Consider the following 537-nt stretch of genomic DNA (forward strand, 5'->3'; position numbering starts at 1 on the left):
ATAAAATAAAATGTGTAAAAAAAATGAAACATTTACTCATAAATTTAACCTTTTGGGGTTTTTTCCTTTGGTAAATTGTCCCAGCTTAACGTTGGACAAAATTTGAAGGAGTAGATTTTTTTTTCCAAAAGTATGGGGGACGGGGGGTTTTCATCCATTTTTTCGTGTACACCTACATGTTTTTAAAATGTTCTATCTAAATATACCCTTCAAAAATATTACATTTTAAACCCATTCCCCCCTTTTGGCATCAAATTTCTGCCATGGTTTTTTAGGGGCCCTACTCTGTCTGGCATGTGCTCTTCCCATAACTGCCTGGCTGACCCCCCCGTGACTTTATTTTTGGTTTTTAAACCCCAAATAGATCCCCCTTTCTGGGGTTTTTGTGTTTTGGGTTTTATAATCTTTGTAATTATGATGAAAAAATTTGATGTTTTTAAATCTTTGTGTTTTTGTTTAAAACAGGAACCCTGATTATAAAATGTATCTTGACCTGACTAGGGGAAAACTTCAATGGATTTAAATTGGGGGTTTTAA

The 537-nt window shown here is 34.1% G+C and overlaps 1 pseudogene; it reads right to left on the reverse strand.

The window, feature by feature from the left end:
- The window catches only part of LOC119586677, a 6219-nt pseudogene that overhangs the window by 5382 nt on the left and 300 nt on the right, over nucleotides 1-537 (reverse strand).

The sequence above is a fragment of the Penaeus monodon genome, chromosome 21, assembly GCF_015228065.2.
Source record: "Penaeus monodon isolate SGIC_2016 chromosome 21, NSTDA_Pmon_1, whole genome shotgun sequence".
In the NCBI taxonomy this organism is placed as follows: Eukaryota; Metazoa; Arthropoda; class Malacostraca; order Decapoda; family Penaeidae; genus Penaeus; species Penaeus monodon.